Below are 21,312 nucleotides of genomic sequence, written 5' to 3' on the forward strand. Positions count from 1 at the left end.
CCATTAAGTACTGTTCTCTACTGTGTAAGGCATAGCACTAAACAGTTTGGGGGAAAAGACAGAATCATCCTATGAAAGATTCCAAATCTACCCAAAAGTCCCTGTGTAGCTCCACCGTGATGAACTACGCTACACACAAAGCCTGCATGTGACGTAGGCATTTCAACCTTCTACTGAAAGAGTTTTCAGTTACCAACAAATATGGGTTAGCAGAAATCTTAAGAAACATACTGCATGGATGCTGAAAATTTACGATGCCTAGGCAGACAGTAGCCATGACTGAAAATTTAGGAAACACAATATTGACATAAACCAGCCAAATGTTTTAGACAGGCTATCCATGCATGTATATATTTCTGCCCCTGTATGAGGTGTCTCTGACTATGTATTCAGTGCTGACTAGGGGAGACAAACTATTTCATTCGATCACACGTGGAATGTTTGTCTGGGATGTTAATAATGAAGACTGAATGATTGTTCTTGCAGGGTTAATTGGTATACACATTCCATGTGACCAAAAAGGTATTTTCCAGGATGGTAGATATTGTAGGAACCATAAACAGAAAGGAATAAGCATTGCCCAGTCTGTGGTTTATTTTGTGCACTGACCTCAGATACTACCGATTGTGATGGTCTTTTTATATTGTTACGCATTTTGCCCCCACTAACTGGTGCCAACATTCCTGGAATTCAGACTTTATTACCAGCAACTCTGCAGCAACCCAATAATTATGCATGACCAAAGACAAGGCTCACCCTTAATGTGTAGTAGGATGCTACTCTCCAGTGTTTGGTTAACTGGAATAAAATAGCACTACAACGGGTTCTCAATTGTCAGTTTAAATATCAGAAAGGCCCCTTCATTGATGTTTTAGACTGTTCCCACCTACATATCTTTCTCCACCTGGTTTTCTCTGTTGCTTCCCAGGCTCTTCTGTGCTATCTTTACCTTTAGCATCAACGTTTGTGTCGTTTTCCCTCCTAGCACCTTCTTGTCCTCCAACATTTCTGCTGCCGCTGGGCCTTCTCTCTCCATTTTCCATATAATTTCCACCTTCCACCAGGTCATGAACTGGTAAAAAGATAATTCTAAAGAATGTGCTGCAGCGGTTACTAGAGAGGACAGCCAGTTTCCTCAGTAAGTATTGTGGCACAAACATGATGGATATCAGTCCACCTTATTACTGGTGCATTATATCCTAACATACATATTTGTAATAAGGCAAACAGGATATCCATCATGTTTGTGACGGAGTACCCATCCATGCATTATATCTTAATTCACTTGTGAAAAGGTTAATGGGATATCTGTTACACTTGTGGTGGAGTACCTGTCTGCCAACTTCTAAATCAGGCCCTAATAAGCAAGTCAAACCACACTGCATCTCTGCTGTGGATTGAAATCCTGGGAGGGTTAATCTGCAGGAGCACAGAAGAGATCTCCTCACTGAAACAACAATAGGATCTTATGCCTCGTACTAATTAGGGTTATAAATTACCCATCTATATTGATAACAAATACTCATGTGTACAGTGGTTGTGCTGCTGATGGATGATCTTTGCAGTTGCCTGACCATCGACAGGACCACAACTGAAAACCTCTTTGGCTCCTGTGTATATGTGGTTAAATGCCATGCAATGCAACACTTGCTGCCGACTAATCCTTCTGACTTGTGCTTTCTTCCAGTCGTTTTAGCACTACACAGATGTATTTTGATATTTGTTTCTGCTTCAACAGGAAAAGTGGTTTTAAAAATCATGTTGCATCAAGATAAACTCAATAATGTAATGGCCAGTAACAGTTGTTATTCTTTTCGTAATAAGCCTTACAGATGGTTCTCCTTCTGAGTCATTCTTTCTCAGGTAAACTCACACAATCAGGTGGATCAGTTAGCCCTTTCAGCGCTCCTTTTTCAAAGCTGAAATGGGAGCTTGACAGGTATTCACAAGTAGAAGGGTGCAGCACTAAACGTTACATCTCCATAGATGAATAACAAGTGTTTTTATTAGGGCAGTGCTGTGAAGGACGGCACTGGCACAGAGATGATTTCGTAGATAGTTTATTTTCAGTTCCAGTAACAGATGTGACCTCCACCTCACCCAGCTCCCAGTAACCGTCTGAGGCGGAATGTCACGGTTCCCATGACAATCTACAAAGATTCTATTCATAAAAACACACATTATAACATATCCTCCTCCTTTATATAAAAGCCCCCCACCCCTCTTGGTTCTCAACTTAAAGGTTACTATAACTTATCCAAAACAAAACAAAGTTAGATTGAAACTTGACTTATGATAGACATAACTTAAAACATGACTACTTTACATAATCTTTTAAGTATAAAGGAGGACGCCTTTGTCTCTGCTCCTTCGAATGCAAATGACCCTCCCGGGACTCTGTTCAAACTCCGGAATATTCTGAGGAGACTCAACCTCTGATGTTTGAGAGATTGTCACACGCTCATCTTCTGAACTCCGAGAAGTTGACATCCCACTTTTGTCCAAATTCTTCGGTGCTCCAACTATGGACCTAGCGGTCTCATCATCAAATGTTAGAGAGCCTGACTCACCCTCTTTTCTATAACTCTGACTTTCTAAGAGCACGCCTTCATCCTCCATCAACATAGATCCCTCACATTCACTCCTCTGTGTACCGTACTTTGAGCCCTGCACACCAAATCTAGCTACCCTCCTAAAATTCCACTTTTCACCATTTTCCAACACAACGTGCCATCTCCCAATATCCTTAACTTTAAACGGCCCTCGAAACTTGTTTAATCCTCCAATACATCGTCCAGATTTTATTTTTACCCAATCGCCATGGACAATTTTGTTACTGTGTTTTCTTGCTCCCTGTTGCCATTCCTGCACACCTCCATTCCCTTCCAATAAAGCTTTTAACCAAAACGGTGTCAACTTGATACTAGGCTTCCGACCACGCATTAACTCAAAAGGCGAAGATACAAGTGTGTTGTTCTCGGTAGTCCGATATGCCCACACTAAATCACTCACGACCTTCCCTACACATAGTCTATTCACCAAGGCTAGTTGAATGGCTCCCTTAACCATCCTATTAGCCCTTTCTACTGCACCGTTACCTTGAGGATTATAAAGAGAAGTGCGTGCATGTTTCACTCCGCACTCACTTAAAAATTGTTTCATACGATGTGACGTAAGTTGAGTACCGTTATCGGTGACAAGACAGTCTGGGTAACCTTCCTCACCAAAGATTTCAGATAATATCTTTATTGTAGAAGCAGTAGTCACTTCCGCCATAAACTTCACGACTAGCCACTTGGTATTCAGATCAACCAAGACAAAAGCAAACCTCTGATTGTGATTCACACCTGCAACTGGACCAATAAAATCACAGCAGACTGTGTGCCACGCTATGCCTGGATCCTGCATGGTCCCACACATGGATTGCTTACCCACCTTCAACCTTTTCTCACTTTCAATGCACTCAGAACATCTCTCTACCCAGTTTCCTACATCATCGTCCATTCCTGGCCACCAAAACTCAGCTCTGAGACGCTTTTTTTACATAGTTTGCCCTAAATGTCCTTCGTGGGCAATATCAAATAACTTTTTCCTGACACCTAACGGGGGTATCAACCTTTCTCCCCGTACCAAAACTTTGCTGTCTAAAATAGACAATTCATCCAAAACTTTCCCAAATGGCCTAAGAGCTGTGGGTAACGTACTTTCTCTCCTTCCTCCTTCCACTATCATCTTGAGTACTCCCTTCAACACTTCATCATGTGTCATCGCTTGTTCCCACTCCTCTTTACTCACAGCCCCCAAGGTCCAGTGTACTACATCACAAACACTTGCAACTGCCCCTTCACTCTCATACTTTAACACGCCTTCTTCGTCAACCGACTTCCAATCCAAAGGTAAATGTGATAGGCAGTCTGCCTGCACATTCTTCCACCCAGGTACGTATTCTAGAACATAAATGTATTCCTGTAATCTAGCTGCTAACCGAGCCAGTCTTGCCGAACCCTTGCCAGCCCCACCAGAAGACAAAATCTTCATCAAAGGTTTGTGGTCCGAACGTAATGTCACTCGCGTTCCCCATATGTAAACTCTGAAGTACTCCATACCCCAAGCTGCAGCCAAAGCTTCCCTCTCAATAACGGAATAATTGCGCTCAGAATTTGTTAAGGAACGTGAAGCAAATGCAACGGTCTTTTCACCTGTTGGATGTATCTGCGCAAACACTGCTCCTATACCATATGCTCTCGCATCCACAGTAATTACTGATCTCTTCCCTGTATCAAAAGGGGTCACTATGCCAGCAGCACACACATCCTCCGTTATGGCCTCAAAACACCCTTGTTGCGTGTTAGACCACAAAAATCTTACACCCTTCCTCAATAACATTTTCAGTACCTCCGTCTTAGAAGCAAAATTCTTCACAAATTTTGAATAATACTCTATCATTCCTAAAAAATACCTTAATTGATCTTTGTCTTGAGGCGGTGGAGCCAACCTAATAGCATCTAATAAGTTACTCTTAGACTTGATACCATCACCCGAGAGGGTATGCCCAAGATATTCTATCTCCCTGACCAAGAACACACATTTCTCTTTCCTCAGTGTCAACCCAGCATTAGAAATTTTGTCAAGGACCTGTTTTAAGGTGAAATTATGATTCTCGACTCTGTCTCCAAAGATTAAAATATCACCCTGGAAGTAAATGACACATTCTAAATCACGGAGTACCTCACTCATTACTCTCTGAAACACACTGGCCGCCGAACATAACCCAAAAGGCATTCGGGTAAATTGGAACATGCCTTCCATGGTTATGAAAGATGTAAGAGGTTTAGAATCATTGTGCAATTTGACTTGATGATAAGCATGTTTCAGATCTAATTTCGTGAAAAATTTACCACCCCTCATTAGAGTCAAAAGTTCATTTATGTTGGGAAGTGGAAAATTATCTGCAACTACACATTGGTTCAAGCTCCTCAAGTCAACGCAAAATCCCAACTTGTTATCAGCTTTGCGAGTAATTACAACCGGAGAAATCCACTCTGAAGTCTCCACTGGCTCAATTACCCCATTTTTCATCATTTCTCGCAATAATTTCTTGACTTCCTGCCTAACCACAATAGGTACCCTTCTAACCTTATGCTGGATTGGCATCACCCCTTGTTTCAATTTAATTTTGTGCACATACCCTTTGAGTTCACCCATTTCCTCACGAAACACATTCTCCGCATTCCTGATAATGTCTTCCAACATCACTTCCTGTACTACCATAACGGGATTCTGCGCACGTGGATTTATGACAATGTGTAAGTCATATTGATGAGCCCACCCGAGAATCGGTGGACCTGATTCTGCCACATATACTCTTCCCTCAACCACCCTTTCAATATCTATTTCTTCACCCTGATACCCACCAGGGTTGATGTCTTTTGGCAATAACTTGACATCAGGCCAATTAGACATGAACAATTTATTTGGTATGATGGTGTATAAAGACCCCGAGTCAACCATTAATTGAATTTTCACTCCCTTTATAAGAAATTCAGCTGTAGGTCTTTGTCTCCTATTGTCTTGATGCCCAACAATCAATACTCTGTCCGCACGCATACTCAAAGCCTCATCTGGTTCTCCTGACAACACTGCTACCTTCGTCTTTGCAATCCCTCGACACATCCTTGCAAAATGTCCTTTTTGCCCACACTTCCTACAATCCTTTCCTTTCGCAAAACAGTTTCTCACCCCGGTACTATGACTATAGCTGCCACAGTTGTTGCATCCCTTACCAACTACTCTCACATTCTGACCACCTTTACTGCTTTTACACGCACTTGCCCTACCTTTGCTACCCATAGCTTCACTGTCTGTATGCTGACCAATAACTGACACTCCAGTTTTCTCTTCCCTCTTATCCATCACTCTCATGCAGTACTCAGATTCTTCAATTACTTTAGCTATCTCAATGGCATCTTTTAACGTAGGATTTTTTGCAGCCCACAATCTCTCTTGTATCTTACGACTGTTACACTGTACTATAAGTTGGTCACGTATCATCTCTTCAGTCATTGGACCAAACTGGCATTTTAGCGACAATTCTCTTAACCTGGTGACAAAATCATCGATCGACTCCCCTGGACTTTGTGGCTGGGTATAAAATTTATGTCGCCTAATTACTATATTGCGACCCTTTGCAAATCTGATTTCTAAGCGCTTACGTGCATCAGCATAAACATCCACATCAGGTTGATCTTCCTGAATGGGTAACGGAGGTAGGTACTTAAAAATGTGTTGTCCTTCCTTACCCAAAGCATTTAATAAAATAGCTTTTTTTCGCCCCATGGAAAAATTACGCCCATCAATTGCCTCTAAATAATTATCAAAAACATCTAACCATTCTTCCCACTCAAGTGACAGCTCACCCGGTTGGGGTAAGAACAGAGGTGGTGGTGCAATGGCTTGTAAATCCATATTGTTATTGTTCAATGACGAATATCATATAAACATATATCTATAGCAATAATATATATATTAAAACTTAATGAAATACGCCAATACCAATTGCCCCCCCACTAGTGCACTGTCTCTGAAAGAACTGTTAGTGCCAAGAAAGCATGAAGAAAAAAAAAACAACACAAAGATCAGAAAAGTTTCAGTAACATGCGTGCACATCGCAGAGGGTCCCCATCATGGCAACAGGTACGGAATTTGTTCAGCGTGCTGCCAAAAGAGCAAAGAAAATGATCCCAAAATCAATATAAAGACTGAGTATTAGCTCAGTATATGCTGTCTTAGGTGTCGGTGTGAGCATCAGAACGGCCTTTCCTCTAGTGCTTGCATACCAGAAGTAGTCCTTAGACAGATGCCGGAAAGAACACTGACTGCTAAACAAAATTGTGTTCCTGCGCACTCTGAACTGCAGGGTTACCAAGATGACGCTGCGCTCCTACACACTTTCACTTGCTGTGTGCGGCACTCAGGTGAGATTTCGCTCCCACGCGCTTCTGCTTGCCGTGTGGCACCAAGGTTGCGTTGCGCTCCTACACGCTTTTGTTTGCTGTATGGCACCAAGGTGACGCTGCGCTCCCACGCGCTTTTGTTTGCTGTATGGCACCAAGGTGACGTTGAGCTCCACGTGCTTTCGCTTGCTTTTGTGGCACGAGTGTTCCACCAATGTTTGAGTTAAAGCTGCGCGTGCCCGTATCAACAGTTGATATGTAACATGTGATGACTTGCACCACAGACCTCCACGCTGGCCCAGTTAAAAAAAACTGTAAACAAGACACTGACCGCAATAGTTAGCCTTGCGCCTACACGACCTCCTTGGCTCCCAAACACAAAGTCTGACGGAAAGCAGCTGCTGATCCAGAGACAACATAGCACACAATTCTTACACGATGTCTGTCTGCCATCTCACATCTGAAACGACCGCAGCTGATCAGCGAAGTCTCTGGATAACATCAGATTAAGATTCCGACGCTCCTTACACAGTGCTTTTCCTTCCTTCGAGATAGAGATCACACCACTCCTTCACTGTAAAAGCTGGCTCAAACTCGTCGCCAAATTTATGCTGTGAAGGACGGCACTGGCACAGAGATGATTTCGTAGATAGTTTATTTCAGTTCCAGTAACAGATGTGACCTCCACCTCAGCCAGCTCCCAGTAACCGTCTGAGGAGGACTGTCACGGTTCCCATGACAATCTACAAAGATTCTATTCATAAAAACACACATTATAACAGGCAGAAATTGCCACACAAAAATGTGAGTTTTCTTGTTCCCCAGTGGGAAAAAACTAAAACCTCCATCCCTCACCTGGATCAGGTCTTGCTGTTGTTCTATTTTGGGAAAGCCAAGTCTGATGTAAAGCTTCAATAGCCAGCAAATCCAGCCATAAATCTAACTGTAACAAAAGAAGAACCTCAAGGAAAGGAGGCCATCCTGTTTGAGCTCATCTTTTTTAACTAGATAGCATTTTACTTGAATAACAGCAATTCAGGTTTGATTTGTAAATTAGACGTGGATATCTCTGTCAGTGACTTGATGCGTTCATAAAAAGATTCCTTTGTCAACGAGTGTGCCACTTTCTCATATCACTTCTTAATGAGGAAGACCTGGGAACACTTCACTGGTGTTTATCTGTTTATATCATATGGATGCTTCTTACCACAGACTCTTCATCTTTGAATGGTCTTCCCAAATGTCAGACTGGATCTAGAAAAGTATTTACCCCAGAAATATTTCCGTTTGTGTGTTAGCTATGCTGCAAATGTAAGGATGTTCCTCCTCAACAGATGTGATGACACATCCAAAAAGGTGCGGCTGACACCCGGTTCTTCTCATTCCTCAGATTTTGGAACAGTTTGTCTAGAGAGCGTCCTCTGTTTTCCTCCTCTAATTATTTCTGGACGAGTGTGCAAATGTATGGATTGAAGATGTAGGCATTTAAAACCACTACTTGTCTGTCTCAAACCCTCATTCAATGTACGTGTAGCTGCTTGGGTTTGCCCATGGCTCTGTTTCCTATAATGTATGCTCAGATGCACATCAAGGCCATCACGGTACAGGAGACCAAGCAAGATCAAGCTGTTTCTGGCTCAGGCACACCAGTGGAAGGGATAAGTCCATCTTGTGGTATGTCTTCCTCCCAATAGAAAAGTGAAGCTTCCAAGCAGAAGCCCCCTTACTCACATCCTAAAAAGTGTAAATTCAACAAATACAAAAAAAGAAAACATTCCTCCCTGGTAAAGTCTACAAACCAGTAGTGCCATGGGTTTTTCCAAAGAGCTGGTTCCTGTGTGGCAAAGCTACAGCCAAACGTTCCCTTCCCTATTAATGCTGCAGATTCTTACATGGTCGATGCATCTCTTCCTAAGTGAATGTGTTTAAGTACATGCTAACCTCCGATGGTGAACAGACAACGAACAATCTGACGACCAGCCAAACTTTTCACTTTTGAGGGTCTTCGGTAACTATTATAACCGGTATAACTCTTAACAGGATGGGATGGCCACGTCTTGGTTCATACATCAGTGTCTGTGGTTCCTGAAGGAAAGTAGCTTCAATAATAACATGTAGGTGGTGAGAGTGTCTTACAGAGTCCTGAAGTATTATCATTCTTTCTTTTTGGGGAAAATATGAGCAAGTCTTGATAGATAATTTCTGATGGATACACATTCCTGCAGCTTCCTCTCCTTATCAGTACACTCCTTCCAGGCTTCAAATTGATCTGGAAAACCTTTTTCACTGCAGTGACTCTCCAGGGCTGCCAGGTGACACCAGGTAGCTTGCGCAACAACTCTTCTTCCATATGTAATGTCACCAGGGTGTATTAGGCACCCACCAGCGTGTTGATGTCAGTCCCTGTGTATTCCACACCTCATAAATGCTGTCCAGAGCTCTCTTTTGGCATTTCAGCAACACAGTTCTCAGATTTTGACAATGACTAGATCAAATGACTCCTTGATTTGGCCCAGTTAAAACATTCATGCCATAAGACGATGTCCCTTTCTGATCCCTAGGACAAATCTTTGTGGTGTCTGGGGTCAGGACAGGATGGAGCAGCCTGGGCCTCTTGTGCCTCCAAGCAGCTAAAAGTCATTAGGGGTCGGGACCTCCAGTTGTTTTTAGCCAAGTCCGGTTTCAACACTATCCTGCCAGGTAAAGCATCTACGCAGGACCTGGGACAGTGTTAAACCTCAAGCCTGTATGAGGCAATGTTGCTCTAACAGCACCCAGCACAAATTCAATTAACATTTCAAGAACAAAAAACCTTCAGAATAAGAAATAAAGTGTCAGCCACAAAGAGTTATTGATATAATTCAAGGTGCAACCCAGAAGGAAAAATAAATTCATTAAAACACATAGGAATCACTATAGGGAATTAGCATAGGGATTGATCAAATACAGCAGTAAAGCCATGAAGTCCAAGCAAAAATATTTTAAGTCCAGATCATTAGATGAACCAACAAAGGTTGTACCTCTAGTCAAGGAGTCAGAAGACTGGCTTCCCTCCAGATTTCATGGTTTATATAAGCAAATTCACCATAGACGTCAACGGACGTTGCATAGTCAGCATAAGGCGATCTAATGTAGCAATTAATTGACAAATTACAATGCAGAACTATGCAACATCATCTATTGCCACCATTCCAACGCAAGCTCCTTAACATGAATATTAATTTACCGTATTCTAACCAAAAATGTAATCAGATGTGACAGTTCAAGCTAGTTACAAAACAATGGAAGTCACACAATTGAATAACTACTGCCAGGAACAGTCATGAATGTTGCCAAGGCGAAGACAGCATGTCAATACAAAGGCGAGAACAGCATGTCAATGCAAAGCATTACAGTTTGCTTAAGTCCGATGAGTGGAGGAATGAAAATACAAATCATTATGACTGTGTTCAGAAAGAACTGTGGAGTACAGGCCTAGTTGGGAGCCTAGTCGTGTCAAGGAAAATACATTTCTGTCAAGTAAAGTGTTGTTTTAGTGCTGAAGGGCTCAATATTTTAAACACACATTTTATTACATCAAATTCATCTTTGACACTGGCAGATAGACCCCAAAATGGACTCCCACACTGAAGGTTCAGCTACCATCCAGGGAATGTTTTCCTAAGAAATGTTCTCACAGAAATATTCCTCGAGGTTGATGTTCATTACCAGGAATGTTCGCCGGCTTGACACCAATGCTGGACTCTTCCTGTGCCTAAGAAGTTAAGACTGTAGTTCTGTTCTTAAGCCTACCCCACACAGCTCAAGCCGTTAGTAGGACTACTTCTGAGCTACTCCCCAAGTGGAGTCTGTTCCTGCAATTTTAGAGATTCCAGCAGACCTAACCCCCTGCACCATCACGGTGGTGGTGCCACCCACGGAGCAGGCTCTTGTGCCTGCCACGGAGTCGATAGGAGAAAATATCCATATGGCAAAGGAAAAAGTAAGGACTAAATTCAACAATGACACATCTTTCAGCGCCTTCCCGGGGGCCAAAGGTTCATCTTTGTTGAGGAAATGTTTGGTTCTGTTTCAACTGAATTGTCAACGGAATATCAGGACTGCAGATGCATTTAGGATGGTGACTCTGAAACTTGCCCAGGAGCATTTCTCCTGATGCAGGCTGGCTGCTGAGGATGTTCTGAAGGTGGGTAATCTGTGGTTAGATATAATATCCACCAGAAACAGTGTTACAATAGTAAGTAACTCGTTCACCTTTCAAGTCTAACATCTTGAAGTCTGAATTGTTCCCTTGCACAGCAGGGCCTGGTGGTAGCTGTGGTTAAAGGCTACTTAGGATCTCTTTCTACCTGTATGTACCTTCATGATGAGCATTTGTCCCCACAAGTGGTACTGTTTCTGAGAAGTTTACTTGACTTATTCCCTTCCAATGTTTATTATGCCCAGTTGGACTCAAACCTTGTTTTCACTTTCTCATTGTCATCTCCATTTGACTTGATGCACAGTTGCCTTCTTCTTACTCTGAACCAGTTATGTTGGTGGCAGTTAATTTGCTTGCAGCTTTGGATAACATCAGGCCCTATCATAATCTACCTTGATTAATTGGTTCTGTGCACCTGCCCATTTTTCTTAGGCCAAGTGGTTTGTGCTTTCCATATAACTCAGACTATTAATCTTCTATAGTGACTACTCCACACCTAGCCTGGGAGGAAAAATATCTACATAGGATGGTTTCCTGGTATGCTGTGTTGTAGTACATCGAGCGCACAAAACATTGCACACTTGATAACCGGCTTTTTCTGGGCGTCTTTCAGGCTTAAAATGGCACAGCTGTGACAAAATGCACCATTTCTCCTTCACTCATTCTTTGCATACGTTTGCAACCTATTAGTTGTTACTATGTTGCTTCTATGCACAGAAAAGATTGTTATTGGTGCTTGACATTTATTCTAATTGAAGAAGTACACTCAAAATGGGTTTCCATACATGGACTACAGCTACTTTAGTACAGCTGAAGTACTTGCTTATTCAGTTGCACTTATGAGACTTTTAATTTCTGATACAAGTACATTTATTGTTATCAGTAGCACAGACATAGTTATCACTAAGGAATACTGCAGCATAGTTATCTCCAGTTAGTACACAAGTTATGTTGTCTTCAATCGTGAACAGACAATTGCCACTGTGAGGCTCCACCTTTACTAGAGGTTTTTCTTTTTGTGACATTCTCGATAATGCCAAGTTACGTACTATTCCAGTTGTGAAGCTGCATATAAATGAATGCATTAGAATTTCGAATGTTGCACTGGGTTGCAGCAAACCTGATAAATGAAAGAAATGGCACTAGGGGGTTCCACATTCTTTCATTTCAAAGGTGATGTCATATTACAACTAGAGGTGTGTGAAATGTATGTAATTTGCTTTCACGAAACCATGCGAAATTCTGCAAAAATTACAGAGAATTGCATGACATGCAAGCCATCCATGTGTCGCTGTTAAATAGGTCTGCGAAAAACAAGTGTCATGAACCATAAACACTTGTGTTCTAGTCATTAGCATTGTTCTCATGCACCTGCACTAAAATTCTGTGCCGTATGGCATAATTTTGGAAATTGTCCATCACAAGTGTAATGTAAAATTCTCTAAATTATCCAAGATTATGTCAGTGAAATTTCATTTGAGCCTCCGGTGTCTGCAGTGGACCATGATTTTCCATTCTAAAGCTATGAGTCTGTACATTGGAAGACCACCAACATTATCCAATGTTTTAAAAAGCTATTGATTGATTTATTTTATAAAACATGGACCAGGGCCCCGCGTTGGGTGGTGTGAACACTCTAAAGTGTTATAGTTAAAGCATGAATAGTGAATATACATTTGAAACAGTAAAATGTATAAAGGTGTTGCTGTTCTGATCTGCAGCCGGGTCCAGGGACAGGAGAAAGATGGTGTGTTAGCTATTATTTCCTGTCTGAAAACCATTGGATTCTTGTCCCCCCCACTCCAAAATCATATTATGATATTTTACCTCATATCTATATCCAGCCAATCTGATAGAGACTTCTAGCTACCATTGTCTTCTCCCCCGGCGTCAGAATGGATCGGGAAGATTTTCATGAGCAGTACCCCAGCGCTCTGTTTGGTGGCTTCAGTCAGCTCAGCATTCTTCATCGGCAGCATCCACACTGGACATAATGTCACAGGCCCTATATAAGTGCCACCCAGACACGCTGATGTCAGTTCTTCTCCTTCCACGCCAACTAAGCACTGATCCGAAGACAGCTACCCCTCAGTCAATTTTTGACTGGCTTTTTTGACTCTTTGTTGAGTATTTTTCAAGTTTCATTCCTGGTGCTTCAAGGGATGTCTTTAGGAAGACAGGATTCAAGCCCTGCGAGTCATGTAATCGGTGATGTCCGTGACAGATCCACACCTCATGTGTCTTTTGCTGTCTGGAGTGTGACCACGACTCGAAGTCGTGCTCCGAGTGCCGGCCATGCATCTGAAGGCTTTGAGGGAGCAATCCCTGAAGCTGATGGTGGCCCAGTGCTCGACTCAGTGCAAGTTGTGATCCTGATCAAGAGGAAGGTCCCGAGATTGTTCCTGGAGTCCGAAGTTGTAGTCATCCCACTCAAAGTCCTCGGGACGTTCAGGTAAGTCGATGTACCTGAAAAAATCCAAGAAGTCGGATCGTTTTTTGACTTCTCCTCATCCGTGGGCAGACGAGACGTGGGAACGTCAAAGCTCTAGACCAGTGGCCCTTTGTCTTCTGTGGACTCCCACTTTATCATTAATGGAACCCAGGGACCCTCACTGAATCATTTTTAGAATCTGGGGACCCCCACTTAGTCATTGCTGGAAGCCGGGGACCCAGGCCGAAACATTGTCGATGCTTTGAACCGCAAAACAATACAGAAAAAATACAGAAACAAGCATTCCATCAAACACATACAAAAATGATAACACATTTTATTTGATTTGCAAACAAATAAAATAAAATAAAAATAACATTCCAAATTCAACTGAACCCACTCATCACCCATTCTATATTCTGTTTGATGCACCTGCATTGCTCCCACAAATCAATCTGAGGATACTAATTTAATTTTTAGCCTCCAGTTTCAAATTTCATGACATTTACAGTACATTTTAAAATGTTCAATTGTACATTTAACCGCTATAAATATAAATATATGTTTCAAAAAACGGTGTGTAATACACAGAAAACGAATATCCAGAACAGTTTATTGAGGTTCGTCGACTTTTTATTGTAGAAAAAATATATCTGAAATTCAAAACAAAAATAAGTATAACACTTGATCACGCTGTCCCGGCCAAATGTGTGTATATGTATATATATATATATATATATATATACACACGCACACACACACACACACACATTCTCTCTCTCTCTCTCTCTCTGTCTCTCTCTTCATTAATCTGTTAATATTAGTTACTATTTTAAGCAGCCACGGACCACAGGTTGGAAAGCACAGCTCTAGACCTCATTCTGCAGAGCCTGAGCCGACTCCGCGCTTCCCTGAGTTTCCTGGAGTTGGAGCCGCCCCTTCAAAATTCTGAGAGTTCTATAAGGCCATGAGCCTCATTTTTGGGCAGTCTGACAGCGCTGGAGCACCTTTGGGCTCCACCTCACCAGCTGCTTAGGCCTCTGCTAAAAGGGGCTCCCAGGGATCCAGTTCTGGATCCAGATCGGTGCTGGTCTTATCACCTAAGTCTTCTCCAAAGCCAGGTCCGAAGCCGCACTCCCGGCACCGCCACGTTCATGGACAGCTCCATCCCAATTGTCATCGCTGACTCCGACACGTAGCCGGATGGGCATCACACAACTCCGGTGCCGGCAGGAGCTCTGCCTCTTCATTCAGATCTTGAGCCCTTTTCCTACAGGCTAGGCTTCGGAGATGAACGGGAGGTGTCGATGGATCCTTTAGAATACCAGCCCCATGTACAAATGGACTGGCGAGAAGACTTGCATGAGGCCAGCAGACTGGCTACTTCTCCAGATACAGGTATGCTTTCTCCCCCTACCATTGCTACTAAGGAGGGAGTGTGGTGAGGAGGGCAGCCGAGGTCCTGGACCTTCACCTGCCCTCAGGTGCCATCAAGTCTAACCTTTTGACAGAGGTGCTGTAACCGGGTGCTTCCTCTTCTGAACCCCTGCTCCCTTTCAGTGATGCGCTCACTGATGTCCTACTGGGTATCTAGTCTAAACCCAGCACAGGGACTCCTGTGAACAGGACAACTGCCAGCCGCCAACGCCCTGCACCTGGGTACTCAAGTTTCTTGACACAACACCCCAACCCTGAGAGTTTGGCGGTCCAAGCCTCTACCTCCTATGTTGCGTTCCCTTCCGCTCCCCAGATAGGGAATCCAAAAGGCTGGACACACTTGGGAAGAAAATGTTTTCTTCTACCACCCTTGCGGTTCGTGTACCTTTTGGGCCGTTATTCCCACACGCTGAGGGATATGATTGTGCAAGTAGTGCCGCAGGTCCTGTAGGAGGACAGGGCTGTACTCTCTTAGACTGTTGCCAATGGGAGAGATGCAGCAAAGTTCACAATTTGTTATGGACTGGACACAACAGACTCGCTAAGCAGAAAGGTTTCTTCCACATTAGCCCTGAGGTGTCACACCTGGTTGAGGACGTCTGGCTTTTCTGGGGATGTCCAAGCTTCTTAGGACATGCCCTTTCATGGCACCCATCTCTTCAAAGACAAGTCAGATTTGATGCTCGAATGCTTCAAGGATTCTCAGGCTACGACCAGGTCCTTGGGCTTCGTGGTGGCCCCTCATCCCCCCGTCTTCCTTTCTCCCCTTTCGTGGCCAGGTAAGGGGTCTCCAAGTGTGCCCATTCCCGGTCAGCCACCGTGCCACACATGCTGCCCAGCCTCCATATGGCTGAGAGGGCAGGAGCCACTCATGGATCAAGTGGCGAGCGGTCTGGTCAGTACCCTCTTAGCCCCCTGTGCAGCAGCCTCTAAACCTTCCAAGTCAGACTCACTCCCACCATGGGCCAGTTGGCGGCAGGATTCACCATCACCTGATCCGCTGGCAATCCATTGCTTCAGACAGGTGGGTTTTGCAGATAGTCCAAAGGAGCTACTCCCTCCCCTTCAAGACTAGCCCTCTATCCTACGATCAGTTGATGGAGGATCATTTGTCCCTTCTCCGGGAGAAAGTTGCAGCTCTCTTGGCCAAGGGAGCAATAGAGATGGTTTCTGTACTAGAAGTAGGCTATAGTTGTTATTCCCGCTACTTTCTGGTTTCCAAAAAGGACAAGGGTCTTCGCCCTATCCTAGACCATAGGTCCCTCAATCTCTTTCACAAGAAGAAGGTCAAGATGCTCATATTGGCTCAGGTTCTATCTTCCCTGGACCCAGGAGACTGGATAGTAGAGTTGGACTTGCAGGATGCTTACTTTCATATCCCCATCCTGCTGGCATACAGGCATTACCGGCAGTTCACGGTAGGCCACAAGCACTTTCTTTTCACCGTGCTCCCCTTTCTTCTTACCTGCGCCCCTCAGGTATTCACCAAGGTGTTGGTGGCGGTTGCAGCTCATCTGCGGAGATCAGGGGTTTCAGCCTTCCCCTGGCTTGATGACTGGCTGTTGAAGTCGGGCTTGCCCCAGGTGGTCTTCTCCCACCTCCAGACTACGGCGAACCTCCTGCATTCACTGAATTTCATTATAAACATGCCGAAGTCACACCTGACTCCCTCTCAGATGCTCCCTTTCATCGGAGCTGTTCTGGACATAGTGTAGTTTTGGGCCTTTCCTCCCGAGCAGTGAGTCCAGGAAATTTAGGCTATGATGGCGATGTTTCAGCCTCTGTCCTGGATTTCAGTGAGAATGTCTTTGAGGCTGGCGGGTCTCATGGCCTCCTCCATCCTGCTGGTGATGCATTCCAGATGGCATATGCAGGCTCTGCAGTGGGACCTGAAGTTCCAGCAGGAACAGCATCAGGAGAATCTCTTCGACAAGGTCCAGATCTCAGATCTTTTGTCTTCAAAAGATCTGCAGTGGTGGTTAACAAACTACAATTTGGTCAGAGGCAGATTTCTCTCCTTTCTTCAACCAGATTTGACAGTTGTTACATATACGTCACTCTGGGAAGGGGGTGGTCATCTAGGAGAGGTGAAATCAGAGGCATCTGGTCTCTGATGGAAACAGGCCTCCACATCAACCTGTTGGAGCTCTGTGCGATCCGGCTGCCATTGAAAGCCTTTCTTCCTTCTATCAAGGGACAAATGGTGCAGGTGTTCACAGACAACACCACTGACGTGGTACTGCAACAGCCAGGATGGGGTGGGGTCGTGGAACATTTGTAAAGAGGTGCTGTGCCACTGGACCTGGCTAGAACAGCAGAGCATCTCCCTGGTGATTTAGCATCTGGTGTCTCTGAATGCCAGAGTGGACAAACTTAGCTGAAAATGCCTAGCTTATGACGAGTGGCTTCTTCATCCAGAAGTGGTGCAAGGTCTCTTTCATCAGTGGTGAGAGCCTTGGTTAGATCTGTTCGCCTCCGCCGAGAATGCGCAATGTCTGCGGTTTTGCGCATTGGAGTTTCTAAGCTTATAATTGCTCAGAGGTGCGTTTCGTCTCGAGTGGTGTTCAGGCCTCGTGTACACCTTTCCGACTATACCCTCCTACCCAGAGTTCTCAAGAAGATCAGGAACGACTGGGCCCAAGTAATTCTTGTGGCTCCGGACTGGGCACGGAGAGTCTGGTATCCAAAGCTGCTGAGCATGTTCATCAATCCTCCTATCAGACTGCCCCTTCGGGATGATCTTCTGTCGCAGCAGCAGGGGAGGGTTCCTCACCGAACCTGTCCACTCTTCACCTTCTTGCGTGGAGATTGAGCAGCTGGGAGGAGGCAATACACAGAGGTAGTATCCCGCAATGCACCCTTTGACGAATGTGTGACTACAAGGGGCATCGCCCTGATCCCAGACATGAGGTCCTAGTTCCCTTAAATATGGGTCCTAAATAACTGACAGAGTTTCGGGTAGGCCCTGTGTAATTTCACTATTTCTAATCACAGACTTAGATTATACTATTAACTTTACACTTTTCCAGTGTGGGGTTGTTAGAGATTCATAGCCCTGATGAATGCTCTAGACCTGTAGAGGCTTGGAAAATGGGCAGAAACATGTTGGCTTATCCATAGATGAGTGGGGCCGTTGCACTAAAGCTCATCTCTTCCTTTTTTGTTTTTTAATCATTACAGTCGATACCATAATAAAGGTGATGTACCGGTACTCCACTAAGTATTTTTAAGTATCTGGATCCTGTCACTGTCCAGTCAACTTTATATAAGAACTCCCGCTAGTAGGTCTGAACCAGACTGTTGAGTCTGCCCTTGTGACATTATTCTACAGGGGTGGGTAGGGGTGGTCTATGATGAAGCATGACACTACTAAGTGTGTGAGACCATCCCTTCCATAAAATAAACTTTCCTTAGTTCTTCCCAGGCATAGAGGGATTTCACAAAAAAAAGTCAAGGAGCCTTTCTCTTCAGCAGGGGTAGCTGTGAAGTAATTTTGTTTTCAACGCTTGATAGTATGAGGTATGACCCCCCATTGATGGAGCCTCAATTTGAGACATTCTACAATGACATTGTTCCTAGTTCATCACTTCTCCCCCTCACACCTTTTTTCTGTATACAGATGTGCCTTTCACATTCCTTCTGAAGTCTGTAATGTCATCTTGACAGCCAAGCTTCCCTCCACCAAAACGGTATATGTCTGCCATTTGAAGAAATTTGTGGCATGGTGCACAGGCAAGGCTGTTAACCTTTCTACCCCTCTTTCGGAGGTCCTGTTGTTTATCATTTCGCTTGGCCTGGCAGGGCTCTGTCCTGGGCACTCTTAAGGGATATTTGTCTGCTATTTCTGCTTTTTTGTGGTTGCCTGATCAGCCTTCTTTGTTTAAATCCCCTATTGTACATAGATTCCTCAAAGGTCCTACACATCTTTTCCCTCCACCCCCATTCATCATGCTCCAATGGGATCTGAACATGGTTCTGACTTGTTTAATGTGTGCTCCTTTCGAGACTTTTTACGATTGTCCTCTCGGGCTTCCCAAGTTGAAAACAGCCTTTCTTGTGGTGATTACATCTGTCAGCAGAGTGAGTGAGCTGCAGCCTTGTCAACTAATCCTGACAAAGTGGTGCTTTGCACTTGGGCCTCTTTTCTGCCAAAAACTGATCACGCCCTTTCATGTAAGCTAATCCATCAACTTGCCTACTTTATATGCATCCCCACATACTTATAATGAAGAGGAGAGACTCCACCGTCTGGACCCAAACAGAATTTTGGCATTCTACCTTGATCGTACAAAAGAGTTCTGTGTGAATGACCAACTCTTTGTAGGGTATGTGGGTGTGAAAGGTCACACAGTGCAGAAGTGGACCATATCCAGATGGGTTGACCTGCTAAGCACTGGCCAAAAAGGCTCCTGGGGGTTTGCTCGCTCATTTGACCTGAGCTAGAGGTGCGACCACTGCATTAGCTTGTGGAGTTCCAGTCCTTGACACTTGTCAGGCAGCAACATGGGCATCTCTGCACACGTTTACCAAATACTACTGCCTGGACAGTCAGGTCTGTAGGGGTGCACTTTGCCCGTTCAGTCCTGCAGGAATTTCCGGTCTGAACTTGGTTCGAAGATCCACCGTCAGGATGGTATTTTTTGGGTATCAATTCAAAGGTAAGGAATCTGCAGCTAGAAGTCTCTATCAAATGGACAAGTAACTTACCTTTGGTAACACCTTATCTGGTAGAGACTATATCTATCTGCAGATTCCTTACCACCCTACCCAACCTCCCCACTCTGCAAACTGATTTTTATGGGCAGGAACTTCCCTTTCACAGACTTAGTTTTGGCGCACCAGTAGTCGGTGTTCTTCATGGCTCTGCATTTCTGGTGTGGAAAGTTGTGAAAAGAAGCTGACCTCAGCGCGCCTGGGTGGTGCCTATTTAGGACCCGCAATGTCATATCCAGTGCGGACAGTGCGAACGACGGACGCAAAGCCAATCAACGACACCTAACGGTGTGCAGGGGTACTGCTTATGTAAATCTTCCGGATCCAGTCTGATGCCTAGGGAGATTTCAAAGGTAAGGAATCTGCAGCTATATATAGTCTCTGATAAGTTGTAACCAAAGGTAAGTGACTTGTCCTTATGAGTTGTATCCCTGGAATATCAATGTGTGAGATGTATTGGACCTGCTATTACCCCTCCACCTACACGGGGATGGTAGGCAATACTTCCCTGTAGCCTGGTGTCTGTAGGTACCTCAGTAATCCTCCGCCCACTGCATAATATAGATTGCAGAGGACACTGAGGTACCTGCGATGTCCCTACTGTCCTTCTAAAGGGAGTAAGGGCCTGAGTTAAGGACCATACCAAGTCAAAAAGAATCACAAGCAACTGCAAGTATTTACTTGTAAATAATTTCTAGTATGTTAGATTGCCCTCCACGCAATACGTAAACAGACACAATAGTCAGGGTGGTCAGGAATTTGCGATACTAGTCTGGGGGAAGGCCACTGAGATCTAAGTGCTTTATCATTGGCTAAAACATGTTGACTGTCTTTTAGATGTAGGGGCAGTAGGCGGCCTGATGCATCGCACACATTCGTTTTAATCCAATTAAGGATACCTACAATAAATTCAGTACGTTATTTTACACACATCCCTTTCAGGATCCCAAAGTTAATTGAGCGAGCCCTCTCAATCATTGGAACCCAGTAATGAAGCATGCCATAAAATATGGGTGAGGGACCAAGTCCAATAAAATATATGATATAAAAGGGAACAGAGGAGTAGGGGCTGTCGCCTTCATATATTTTGCAATAGCAGTCACAGTAGTCTCAGTCATGACTGATGTAGAGAGACGATGGTGTAGCCTTAATTTCCTCTCTCTCCCCCATACATTATTGGCTTCATATTCATGCGAAATGCGTACCTGTGCCAGCTGGCTGCCCAGTCATAACTGAAATGGCCACCACTGAATGTATGGCAGTGCCCTCCTGTGTATGCTTCATACAGATACGAAACCATTCCAGCAATATTCTAGCTCTAGTACTTATTTAGAGGCGAATGTAAATGGTTCTTGCTTAGGTCTTGTGCTCACTGTTAAGACCTGCTGTATGGTAACAGCAAGAACAAATTATAAAAACATGCTGTATTAATGACCACATATCCAACAATGCTGTTTTTTACCAGTGAGTTTTCTCTACCGCTTTTAAGGCAAGACTCTAGATAAGTAGTTAAATCCATACTACTCTCCTCAACTCGCCCCCTTTTCACTTCTTAGAGGCACCCAAAATGTCCTGTA

The 21,312-nt window shown here is 44.1% G+C and overlaps 1 protein-coding gene across 5 annotated transcripts in view; it reads left to right on the forward strand.

Moving 5' to 3' along the window:
• PGAP1 (post-GPI attachment to proteins inositol deacylase 1) overlaps positions 1-21,312 on the forward strand; it is a 764,579-nt gene that overhangs the window by 707,312 nt on the left and 35,955 nt on the right. The window lies entirely within an intron of this gene.

Source organism: Pleurodeles waltl, chromosome 3_1 (assembly GCF_031143425.1).
Source record: "Pleurodeles waltl isolate 20211129_DDA chromosome 3_1, aPleWal1.hap1.20221129, whole genome shotgun sequence".
NCBI lineage: Eukaryota > Metazoa > Chordata > Amphibia > Caudata > Salamandridae > Pleurodeles > Pleurodeles waltl.